Raw genomic sequence first — 13,506 nt, 5'->3', positions numbered from 1 at the left:
TCTTACCCAATATCTCCGACCGGAGCTAAGAGGTAACAGATGATCGTTTGGTCACGTTCCAGAAGTGGCTCATATAAGCTGGTTATCCTGTTGCAGTAAGGTGATCTGTATGCGTCACCTAATTCTGCCATTCGTTTTTTGTTCTTTTCCCTCAACATTTTGATACACGTTCTCACTAGTTCTGTCTGTCTCTCTTCATCCATTTTCTTTTTGTTAGCAGACACGGGAGTTTTTTGGTTACTTTCATTTGATGTTTGTAGGATGGGAGCCAATTTTAAAAGCGTCTCCACCGACTGCATTTCTGCATCCGTCACTTCATCTGTTTCTTCAGCGGATGTGGTGGGAGGCATTTCTTTACCATAGACGTTAGGGTTTATCTTTTCAAGCTCATTCAACATCGACTCGGTTATTGTATTCTGACTCTGTGCTTTTTGCTGACTGGACTCTGCTAAATTTACAGCTTGGTCCATTTGGTGTACCACATCTGCTTGTGTCACTGTTTATATGTTCGAGTAGGTTAATTTTTTGTAAACACAAGTTAGAATGCGGTTAATAATTTAGCAATGATCGTATTTGTTACCTTCTGTCGTCTGCTTGTGTACACCTGGTTCGATGGTTTGTAATGCACCCAGGCATGAGTCTGAAATACCCCCATCGTAATATGTCATATTATCAACATCATGACATCCTATAAAATCACAAACGTTTTGTCATTATTGAACTTAAATTACCGTTAATCTTAAGAAATAACACAAATCTTATCTACCTTTTGTTTTTCCTGTGTTTTCATCTTCTACGCTTGCATCTCCATCCCCTCCTAACTCTTGAATTGTATCGCCACCCTCTCCAACTTTGTTTTGAAACGCCTCATCACCTCTAGAGCTTACTTGATCAGTCGTCACGGTATTTTTAACTGCCTCATCCCATCTTTTACACATCCTCATTATATCTGGATCCCAGAAACACTTTTCCTTTGCATCCGTAACGATATTGTTCATTTCCGTAACCAGAGAAATGTATTTATTTATATTCTTGTCCATTGTTTTCAACAACAGCTGCAGAATTGGAGTTTTATCAATATCATACGTTATTATCTATCTAAGTAGCGTAATTTTCATTTTTAGCAATATCATGCGTCATTATCTATGTAACTAGCGTAATTTTTATTTTTATTTATGTTCTTGTCCATTTTGTTAATCATGGGCTTTATTTCAAACCAAATTTAGTTCATTTTTTTCCTTTTTAGAATACCACAGCCCAATGTTACTCCTAATAAATTGGCCCAAACAGCCCAATGTTTCTCCTAATAAATTGGCCCAATAGCTTAATCTTCTGTTTAGTGTTATATCATTCGAAGCCCATTCCACTATTTATGAAATCAAGACTTATGCTAACGGGCCTCTTGTTCCAGTGATCTATATTGGGCTTAGTTATAGCCTAAACACCACAAATAACAATCGAGCCACTATAGCATGCCATGCAAACAACAATATGGTCTTCACTAACTGGACCCAGTTATAGTAATACAAAAGCATGACTCAAATCATGCGTTATTAATTTCTTAAACTAATATGCGTTATTATTTTTTTAAACTAGCGTGATTTTTAGTATTGTACAGGCGTTATTTTTCTAATATCATAAGCAAGCATTCTACTGTAATATGAGGTTCTTAAAGCATGCGTTATTAATAATATCATAAACAAAAATCCAAAAGGGTGTACCTTCTTATTTTTGTTTGTGGCTTCCCGCGCAGCATCATGATAGATCACCCCAGTTAGTTGAAGCGGAGTGGAGCAGTAGTCAAGCTCTTTTTGCGTTTGTGTCCCGATGCCCATATCTTCTAGGTTCAACTCTGAAATATGTTCACTAGGATTCCAGCCCTCAAACCAATCGGTAGTTGATGGTACGTAACATTCGTCGATTGAATCTTCACCAGCCTGGTTTCTACTTTTGTAGACCTTTGTGGTATCCACTGGTGGTATTGTGAAATCATCCGTACCTGTCGTAGGCTGATCTATCATTTCAAATGCGGTGAGGTTTTCTTGTACTGCAGCAGCCTCGTGTAATGGGATGTTGTCAGTGAACAGGTCCGTCAATAACATCGAAGTTTGTTGAATTACGTTTTCGAATGGCGTTGTCGGAGCCTGTTCATTTTGATGATCATCGCTATTGATGTCCGAGGCACTCGCATGTTGTTGATCTTGGCGATTGTCATGCGTTTCTTCGTCTTTGTCAACTTCATCATAATCTTCAACATCTGATAGCGGCCCATTGTTGTATAAATACTCTTCCATGTCGTCGATCATACCAGATGTTATATACTTTATGACAGGCAGTTCGACAACTTCATCGAAAATTTTGTGCCTTTTGTTGAAATCATGGGTGTATAGAAGCTGCATATAATTGTTTAAAAAAAACCAAATTATTACTAACAATATTGTATTAGCTTACATTTTAAAGATGTTTACAAAACATACCATTAGAAATGCAACTGGTCCATTGTATTGTGAGTCCAGTTTTTTCCAACCTTGTCTAGTTCGTTTAAGTGATTCTAAAACAAACGAGCACCAATCCAGCTTCGAAATGTCTTCCTCTTTGTCAATGGCAAGTAGAAAACTTTGTTTAACCGTTGTTGACTTTGTAATCTCTACAAACAATGTGTTCCAGTAGGCTAAAAAATTTAACTTGAATAATCTGCCGCCATTTGTTTGTTTTTTCATAGCTTTTGCAACTAATGTATGAGTAATTCTGTTGGTGTCCGGCCACTGGTTTTTGAACTCATCAATAGTTGTCTCGACCCCTTGAGTAGCAGTATTTTTTTCAACTATCGCTCCTTTCCGAGGCTTATTTTTTCCCGTACTGGATTTTATCCTTTTGGAATACCAAACACATCATGTACTGAATCTCTTGTGATTTGTATCTTATGATTTCCGATGTTTAGTGTGCTGTATTGCTCGTCATAGTTTCGTACGAGCCAATAACCCAGACGTGTGCTTATATGATTAACCTTTATATCAAGAACATGACCAAATCCAATGCTTTTCACATCCGCTACCTGTGCTTCTGTAAATTGTCTTACTGTATCCAAGAAACCTGAAGGACTACACCTAAGGCTTATTACATCATGATTATATTCATAGTACGGTCTTGGTTCCGTCCTAATTGGTTCCGCTTCGTTAATCGTCTGTTTACCCTTTGTAGGATCTATCTGCTTGTCTTGTTTCGATGGTTTCTTTTTTATGGGCTTCTCAAAGTCATCATCATCTTGGTCAGTTAAAGTCGTTGCCCTCTTTTTTGTGTTTTCGGCCCTTTTGCCTATCAAGTCTTTAATTGATGTTTCGAAATCATCATCATCTTCAAGATTTAATTTCTTTTGCTTTTTATTTAACTTTAACTTGCGAGGTTTGTTTGTTATCATCGGCTGAATGGGAGGCTCAAAATCATCATCATTATTATCAGCAACCCCTACATTCATATTTCAAAACAAAATAAATCAAGCAAATTACCTTTTTCATATAACAACAGGCGTTATTATTTTCATTGGTTATGCTACAACAAATCTTATACAACAGGCGTTATTATTTTCATTGGATGCGTTATTATTTTCATCCAACTCCACCAAAATTATGCTTAAAAACGGATGAAAAAAAGGGCAAGTTAGATCAAAAGCCCCAATATCAAAATTTAACCTAATACAACATTCGTTAATTGTTTAAACAAAAGGCAAGTTAGATCAAAAGCCCTAATATCAAAATTTAACCTAATACAGGGGACAGGGGGATGAACAATCTAATACCGCTAGTTCATATCAATCAATCGTCTAATATCAAACAATCTAATACTGCTAGTTCATATCAATCAATCAATATCAAATAACGCTAGTTCATATCAAATAACGCTAGTTCATCAAATCCTAATATTTTGGATTTTTTTAGAAGAAACCTGGATTTATGCCGGTAGAGTGCACCGGATCGTTGCGTTTCTTGCTCCTCTTCTCTCGTTTAGCTTCAATTTTTGTTCAACATCCAATAAAACCACTGATCAGTATGACATTTTCTACTACTAAAACCGTGTGATTAAAGAAGAAAACTAATGGATGAGCAGATGATTTAATCGATACCTCCGATTGTCGTAATCGTCATTCCTCACTTCAAATCGATACCCATTTCTTGTTCACCGCTCTCGTTTAGCTTCCGTCGAAACCGCCTTTCAAACTTCAGCGACAATTTTGGGGTTCTAATTTTGTATTTTGATTTGAGAAGAAGATATAGCCGGGTAATTTGATAGATGAAATTGACGATTTTAACCTTTTGATAGCATAATTACGTTTTTGCCACCGCTTCTCATCATCAATTTAATCACGCTTTAATCATCCTGATCTGACGGTCAGGATAGTCACGTACGTAATGTACGATTACTCGTAATGTATGAAAACCGCTCTCTCTCTCTCTCTCTCTATATATATATATATATATATATATATATATATATATATATATATATATATACTATACTAGATATTAAAGTAATAAACTAATATATTAGATATTATTAAACTAATATATTATTATTATTAATCAATAATATTTACAATATTATTCCTAAATTAGTAGAGAGAATGATAAGTGACCTTAACAGGAATCCTTTATTAATAATTAGATTAGATCAGTTAAATTTGAATCAATTATAATTCCTTTTGAGTTTACTAATTAAAACTGAATCACGTCTATGAAAACAACTAGTATACTTATAACTAGAGAAATTACTTTGAAGTTATAGACACGTGATTAAGTCTTAACTATTCTCGCTTAATTTTGGTCACCGAAAATTTAATATTCAATTAAATAATTAGTGATATTTATTTATTGTTTATTATATTATAAAATGTTTTCTTACTTTAAATTTATCAAATAACACATTAAATCATTTGTATAATAACTACTAGTTTAAGAACCCGCAAATTTCGCGGTTTGGTAAAAGAAATTTTCTTCATTAATACCGCTGACATTAAATATTATGAATTTATACACGTTAAAACACAAACGAATATATTAGATTACAACGACAAATGGAAATACATGAATATGTAACGATCATGATTCGTTGAAAGTCTCGATATATACCACATTAGTTGTTAAACAAACGGACTAAAGTCAAATTCATTTGGGGTATCTCTCAATTCCAAAAAATATCTGTAGGTTTGCCGTTATCAATTATTAGTATATTGACTCCATCTTGTGTTTTTACCCTTGATAAACCAACATACAATTGAACATGAGAGAAGACGGGTTGTTTCAAGTACAAAACAACTCTAAAGGTGGTCCAGTTTATTTTATCATATTTGAAAAGCTTTATAACCTTGATACATTAGTTTACTTGTCTATGTTTACAAAAACATAATAGAAAGTACGTAGGCTGCCACTATATTTCTTCAAGTAACTTTCTTAGAATTTTAAACTATGAATGTTTGTAATTGAACTAAGTATCACATGGTCGGTATACTATACCTTACTTGCATTTAGTAATCTCTATTCGGGTAATAGCGTAATACAAAGTTGAGCGGCAACTGATTTTGGTAGCCATCATGGATTAGTGATACTTGTCTGTCTTCCTGAACATAGCAAAACAAACACACACCACCAAGGCTTTAACTATGTGTTATGCTAAAAACAAACACAATAAGAAAAAACTCTGTGTAGAAATTATACATAGTTAAGTGGCAAAGTATTAATTCTCACTAAAACACATTCTGAATAACACGTATTCAACCTAAACAGGCGCGTTATCTCAATTCTGAATGGGTCAAATTAAAAGTTTTAGCTAAAAAACAATGGGTCAACTACTGAATAGATAACATCGTAAATAACATGCATTTTACTTAAACATGCACTTTATCTCAATTCTCAAACGGGTAAAATCAAATTTTTAAGCTAAAAAGATATCGGGTCAAATAAGGAATCAAATTGACCAAAATTTTTAGTAGGGTGAACTATTTTGAACTTCAAATTGGAATGAGATGGTAACTTACTGCATATTAGGTTAGTTTACTTAAGATTAGATTTATATATGCTAAAATAGAAAATGATGTTTGAACGTTTAATCGGAATGGGATGGCAACTTACTGCATATTAGGTGAGTTTACTTTAAATTAGATTTACATACGCTAAAATATATATATAAGTTGCCTAATATGCAATAAGTTGCCATCCCATTCCAATTTAAGGAGATATTTGTAAACATCATTAAGCTGAATTTGTAATACACTTATAAAAAAAATACCTGGAAGCTGAACACGAATTATGGTGCTTTCTTGCTCACGCCCAAATTTGGGTGAGACTGCAGCTTCTCATACATAGCGTGAGTTTCATTGGATCTGTCAGCACAGGAAACAATTAAATATTTGATTCTGACAAAAATATATAAAATAACAATGAGTAAAATGCCAATTTCGTCCCTGAGGGTTGGCTAGTTTTGCGACATTCATCCAAATGTTATAATATATGCAGATGATCCAAAATAAAGGTAAATGGGTGTTCACCTTGTCAAGTTAATGAGTTTCATAGGTTAAATCGCCGAACCCCAAACACGACCCATATATCTTATATATGTCAAAGATATCAGCCTAACCCAAACATGACCATTTAACCCACTTATTTAGAGTTCTAAGTAACTTAAACAGGTTGTTGAAATTAACCAAAAAAAGAAAAAAAACCTTAAATAGGTTTAAAGGTTGTGATCAAGTTATAAACATGTTAAACGGGCTGGTAGATTGCATAAATCGTGTCAACTTGCTTAACTATAGGGGTTAAATAGGCCAACCTAAGCACGACCCTGCTTATCAAATACCTCAGATATGACAACCCAAAACCTTATTAGTTTCCGGTAATGTCAAAATTACACTATAACTATCCTTGTTATAAAGAAACTATAAATCAAGCCAATTTGTTTATTGCAATTACTACAAAAAAAAAAGATCAAGAACCTTGAAAATACGTTAAAACCTTATCTTGACATTAGTTTTTGGTGAAGCAAAAGCATTATTTTCATCTTCAAAATCATCCTCATCGCTATATTACTAACACTTCCGTTGGAATTGATTTTTTTAATTTTTCCCAAGTACCCAGCACATCATCCTAATTAAATCTCTCATTCATTGTAGTGAAATCAAAAACCCGTATACTGAGTTGACAAACATACCCTTTTTATACAAATATACCTAATTTTGTGGCGGTTTAAAAACATAACATCTGCTCTGAAATGTAGAGAAAGTTCCAGAAATCTATGTCAGATCCTCTGACTCCTTCACATCAACTGTAACAATAAAGTGTGAAAGAATTAGGCATACCTTCACATCATATTAGTTTGCCAACACAGTTACAGTGCCATCAACAAATAATGTACAATCTAGCATTGATTTACTATGTATAACAAATCATGTTCATGGAATCATTATGCATAATATGTATGATGTGAAGATATAACATAAAGACAAAAGATATTCTATCATCTTTGCACTGTTAGAGTACATATAAAGTCTACACATTATTATAGTAATGATATATTCTAGCTTCTTTCTACATAAACCTTCATCCTATATATTTAAAAAAAAAACAACACTCAGTTAGCATCAAATAGGGACTTACAACATCAATATAACTTCAAGTAGATTTTTTAGATAATTCGACAAGTTCTGTCCAAACTCATTTATATTTAAAAACCAAACTCAAAATTAGGTTTGAATAAAGACCCAATTCCAATATTTGAAACCCAAATTTGAATTTGTTTTACCATTCTAATAATCTATTCCTCTTTTATTTGGTGGTTATTAGGTAATGGGGTGTTTGGAGTTCATAAAGCGAAATTAGAGCATATGCATCTCATTTCAACGGTGATAAATCATAAACCTAAATTAGAAAAATGAAATTGAACACACTTTTACCTACTGATTTGAGATTGATTAGACCAAAAAATTGCTGACTTTCATTGATGTGAGTGCCATGATATTCAGTAGTTGGCAATGGTGCCTGCATCAAACTGCCCTTATATACAATATCAACTATCTCCTGCGATAAAGCTATCTCAATGTAGTTTTCACTGTTAAAAGAAGTATGATAAGATGTTGTGCACTATATAAATTTAAATAAATGCACAAGTTAGCGAACAAAAAGAGATGTACCTAATATCTTGAAGCTGGAATTTGAGTAGCCTTCTGTTGGATTGCGTGTATGCATAGGATGTAAATGTATTTAATCTTCCCATATGAAATCTGAAATTTATCTATTGTATTAAACATACAAAATTGTTATCTTGAGTTGTTTAAATTTTTGAACAACTTATATATGGAATTTGGCATGGTTAAAAGGCCACTGAAAAAGAGAGATATAAATGTCAGGATAGTATCATCATTGATACGATCTTTGAGGTTTGCATAAGATACGCAGTCGAAATGGTGGAAAGGGAAACCAATTCGGTTATGGATTCGAAGGTGGCTTCTCTATATAAATTTCGATAAAAGGAGTTCGGGTCAAACCCAACTAAAGTCCGGTACACAATGATAACTCGCCTATGAAAAAAGCGCCAAAAGCATCACCGGATACCCTAAGCATGTGAAAAAATCGCCTACATAAAAGAAAAAAAGGTCCATATGGGTAACACACAAATATCAATAATGAGGAACATAACCAAGGGTTTTAGAAAAGAAGAGACTATAGGTAGAATTGTTTTTTTGAGATTCGATAAAAGGAGTTTGGGTCAAACCCAACTAAAGTCCAGTACACAAAAATAACTCACCCATGCATAAGATACGATCTTTGAGGTTTGCAAAAGATAAGTAGTTGAATGTGGCTAATTATCGGAAACAAAACACTTGGAAAACATAATCCTCAGACCAATTCGACCGGTTTTTCAATTAAAACCCTTTATAGGGGTGACTAATCAACCTTAAATGACTTAAACCATAATATAGAAGTAACACTTAATAAGGAAATTTAGGAGTTCACACCTAGTGAATAATATCTGTTCAGATAAAAGATCAAACAATTTGGAAGAACATGAAAATCCTTAATCTTATAGCTGCTGGAATGAATTTAATTATACAATAGTAATCATTTGACCCCCTAAATAATTTTGAATCGAGATTATTTATGTATACCCAAACAAAAATTTAGTATCTTCATCCTAGCCAAAAAGTTGATCGAGTAAGCAGTTTTATGGTTCCCAGCCCCAAAATTGATCCAAAGTGTGACCAACTAATGGTTTAAAACTCAGAAAATGATAATTAACAAAAAAGTTATAGAACTTATTTGTTGGATAACAAAGAAAGGACTATAATGTATGATAGGACTCAGGAAGAACATACCTGTCAAACTATACACCTATGATGATATCCAACAACCATAACATATTCAGCATAAATGAAGTCCCAACTGCAATGATAAAACTTAAAATTGTTAGCACCAGGAAAGAGCGTTTAATACGGGTGGTGTGAGGCTAGCAAGTGAACCATCAACTTGGATTGCAACATTGCAATAGAAAACAAACATTCAATCAAACACTGTTGATTCATTACAACTCAACTAACACTTTCAATAAAATCGTAGTCATACATATTTCCCTAAACCTAGCTAAAACATCAACACATCAGGCATATAATCAAATTTTTACCAAAAACAACTAAGATATTATATTATATACGCTAATACATAGATCAAACCTTATGTTTTGAGTTAGGGAGGTGACCTTCAAGGGTTAATGTAAGAATTTTTTTTTTTTTTGCAAAACTGTTTCAGGTCAACCCGAATCGTACCAAAATATACCCTTTTACCTATAAATAGCCTGAATCACTTAGCTCACCCATTTTTACCACCTTCAATTGTTTGTAGAAACCTACATACACACAATGGTTAGGTTTACCACAGATTTAACCCATGAAGGGGATAATTTTAAATGTCCACATATTAAAAATGTCAAAGATAACTTGAGATGCATTGTGTAGAAGCATTTAGGGGGATACAAACCTGAGATACAACTGATGTCAGAGTAGAAACATAACCATCGTGAACACAATACTGTAGAAGTACATGAATAAATTGAGGGCCACATGAGATACAAACCCATATACAACTTGTGCTGCTTGTATACAAAAATCAGTAACCTGTAACCAAAATCGAAACTGAAGACTTACCGTCATAGAAATTGAACCCTAGCCCCCGTCGAAACATTGCTACTGTCGTAGTTCCACATCCACATCGTCGGAGCACAGAATGGCACTGTTAGGGTTCCCAGTAAAACCCTAAACGCGCCACCGGAGTGCCTCCTGCCGTCGTCTTCTTCAGCAGCAGGAATCGCCCCAACACACCGTCTCTCCGCCGTATGATTTGTCAAGCCAATCTGATGAAGCCCTTGGTTTAAACTTCATCGCCATGCTATGTAAATCGGATTACACGATTAGAACCCACAAATGATATCTCCATGAAAGAAAACGAAAGAGATTTAGGGAGAGATGTTCAGGAGGATTAAAGAAAAATTAGGGTTTTTGAATGATACGGATGAAAAGCGTGTCTAAGAAGCCGCGTGAAAGGAAAATAGAGGAAAAGAGTTTGGCACCCATGAGGGAATTTTCTGGCCTAAGAGGGTGTCCACATCAACAAAATGATTGGTTAAGAATATGCCATATGGCTAAGATGTATTTTTTTAGTATAGTAGATAGATAACCCTATCATTTATAAATTATAATTAGTATTCTTTCATTATTTATTTATAGATTATAAATTAAGAGGTATATGTAAAGAGAGCATATGTATGTTAACATGTGTATGTTACATAAGTATTATAACTTATATTTATATTATACCTTCACATTTTGTTGTGACATTTGGTTCATATTATTTTTATTGATATTTTCTTCTTTACTCAATCAGTGTACACGAGGTGAATAACCTAGCCTTCTAATAAAGTATTTTTTTAATGCTACATGACATACTCTCATTAACCAAAAAAGTTATCTATATTTTTTTCAACTTTTTTAATAATTAATTAATAGATGAATATCACTTATCTTTATTAATAAAAATAATAATTAATTCGTTAATTAAAAAGGTTAAAAAGATTAATTGATTACAAATCATTACACCGGTTTGTGTAGTACCCGAAAGTTAATTCACATATTTATAATATTGTAGGAGTTCTGCGGAAAGTGTGTTTTTCCTAGAAAGTCTAGGAAGCGATCTGGGCCATCCGATTGGTGTTTTTAATGGCTTAGATCTAATGGATGGCATTTTCGTAATATTTGAGTTATATAATTAGAGACTTTTAATATAGTGAGGGTATTTTGGTAACTGGAAGTGTTTTAAATTAGTCAAGAAACTGCCATATCAATAACCAATCCCTAAAATCATGGGATTTCCCCTCTTTCTCTCTCTCTCTCTCCCTAAACGCAACCAAAGAAGAACCAACCATTTTTCCTGCAAATATTCTTCTTCGATTGGTCATATATCGGTTGTTTTTCATACTTGTTTCAATTTTTTTTATCTATCATTGAATCGGGTTCTTATTTTTAGTCAATGGACCTCAATGTTTGACATGTTAGAGTGGGCTCTAGGTTTATGTGTTTTACCATTTTAATGTTGATTGATGACAGTGTGTTGAAGACGAAGACACTGGGTTGTGTTGAAGACGAAGACAATGACAGTGTGTCCAGCAATCTGCTTGCTGTTAAAACACAATGTCAAGAAATATGCTTGCTGTTAAAACACAGTGTCAAGAATCCTCCAGCAATCTGCTTGCTGTTAAAACACAGCGTAAAGAAATCTGCTTACTGTTAAAACACAGTGTCAAGGAAATCTGCTTGCTGTTAAAACACAATGTCAAGAAATCTGCTTGCTGTTAAAACACAGTGTCAAGAATCCTCCAGCAATCTGCTTGCTGTTAAAACACAGTGTCAAGAATCCTCCAGCAATCTGGCTGCTGTTAAAACACAGCGTCAAGAAATCTACTTGCTGTTAAAACACAGTGTCAAGGAAATCTGCTTGCTGTTAAAACACAATGTCAAGAAATCTGCTTGCTGTTAAAACACAGTGTCAATAATCCTCCAGCAATCTGCTTGCTGTTAAAACACAGCGTCAAGAAATTTGCTTGCTGTTAAAACACATTGTCAAGAAACACAGCGTCTTGTATCATTTAAATTGAAACTGCCAATTTGATTTAAATGGAATATTTAGTTTCCATAGTTAGTTATCCTAATAAAATAATCCATAATTAAAATAATATTCAAATTACACAATTGCCCTTTTAGTTAAAATCCTTCAATGCCACATGTCGCGTTCTTATTGCTTCCTAGACTTTCTAGGAAAAACACACTTTCCGCAGGAACCCTACTCTTACGTATAAATATTAACATATCAATATAACGTAATTGATATATTTAATTGAAATATGTTATTAATTGTAATATAGTGCAATGGTTTCGTCAATGATTCCAAATAATGTCAACCAGGGTAATACTTGGGTTTGTAATACACGTGTAATAATTAATTAGAAATGTTTAAAATTTATATTTTCCTTTTTTGATATTCAACCTTTGTAATATATAGGTTCCAAAAAATGTTATGTATTACTCACTTATATATAATATATTAGTAACAAAATACCTATCTACTTATTTATTTATTTATCAATCTAATAATAATTATGAGCCACGATATTATATTTCTTAAAACTATTTGTTTCTGATTATATTTATTTATTCAACCCGTATAATGTACAGGGTTCTAACCTAGTTTACAATATAATATATTTACCTGAGTGGAGTAATTTACAAATCACTAAATAATAAATTTAAAGCATTTCTGTCAAATATTTACATGCAACGAAGCAAATAGATATGTATTCAGGGGAGGGTTCAAATGAGAAGAAATTCTTTGTAAGAAGAAAAAAGAAGAAACTTCAACCAATAGAAATGCTTCATTAGACTTCATTTAAGATATATATTTGTACTTAATGTAACTATAAGGGTATATTAGTAAATTTACATACATCATTAATTGGTAGTTTCATCTTTAATAACTAACAATATTAAATTTGTAACTTATTTTTAAGATATATATTTTTCACAAAAAATAAAAATAAAAATTCATTTATAGTGAAGGATAAATACGAGGCGTGTAGGATAAATTACGAGTTGTGTAGGATAAATTTCAATATGTGTAGGATAAATTTCGAAATGTGTAGGATAACTTTTGATGTGTGTAGGCAAAAATATTTAGTGTGGAGGATTGTTGTCTTAATGACTAATTAATTAGTCAAATATAATAATAAAAGAGATGAGAAAAAAACTATTTAATGTTTTACAATTATACCCTTTTATTCTTTTTCTTCTCAATAAAAATTTATTCTCAAATGAACCCTCCCCTATGTATTCAAAATATTTATTTATAAAAAATTAAATTAGTTGCATAAATTACAAAACTATAATAAAGTTTGTCAAGTTATTTAATTTCTAAAATTATA

The sequence above is a fragment of the Helianthus annuus genome, chromosome 15 (genome assembly GCF_002127325.2).
Source record: "Helianthus annuus cultivar XRQ/B chromosome 15, HanXRQr2.0-SUNRISE, whole genome shotgun sequence".
Lineage (NCBI taxonomy): Eukaryota > Viridiplantae > Streptophyta > Magnoliopsida > Asterales > Asteraceae > Helianthus > Helianthus annuus.
This window is presented reverse-complemented; position numbering follows the sequence as displayed.